Genomic DNA, 334 nt, shown 5'->3' on the forward strand with positions numbered 1-334 from the left:
CCACAGAGTCCTAGAATCACTGAGGTTGGAAAAGACCTCCAAGATCAAGTCCAACCATCAATCAACACTACCACGGCCACTAAACCAGGTCCCCAAGTACCACATCTGCATGTTCTTTGAACCCCTCCAGGGTTGGGGACTCCAGCACCTCCCTGGGCAGCCTGGGCCAAGGCCTCACCACTCTGGCAGGAAAGAAATTCTTCCTCATATCCAATTGAAACCTCCCCTGGGGCAACTTCATCCTCTCATCCTATTGCTGGTTTCTTGGGAGAAGAAACCAACCCCCACCTCACTACAGCCTCCTGTCAGGGAGCTGTTGAGAGTCAGAACGTCT

General features: G+C 52.7%; 1 protein-coding gene across 1 annotated transcript in view; it reads right to left on the reverse strand.

The window, feature by feature from the left end:
• Window positions 1-334, reverse strand: part of LOC103771397 (engulfment and cell motility protein 3-like) — a gene marked incomplete at its 5' end in the record, with an annotated part of 3,456 nt that overhangs the window by 1,917 nt on the left and 1,205 nt on the right. The window lies entirely within an intron of this gene.

Source organism: Merops nubicus, unplaced genomic scaffold, assembly GCF_000691845.1.
Source record: "Merops nubicus isolate BGI_N331 unplaced genomic scaffold, ASM69184v1 scaffold34570, whole genome shotgun sequence".
In the NCBI taxonomy this organism is placed as follows: Eukaryota; Metazoa; Chordata; class Aves; order Coraciiformes; family Meropidae; genus Merops; species Merops nubicus.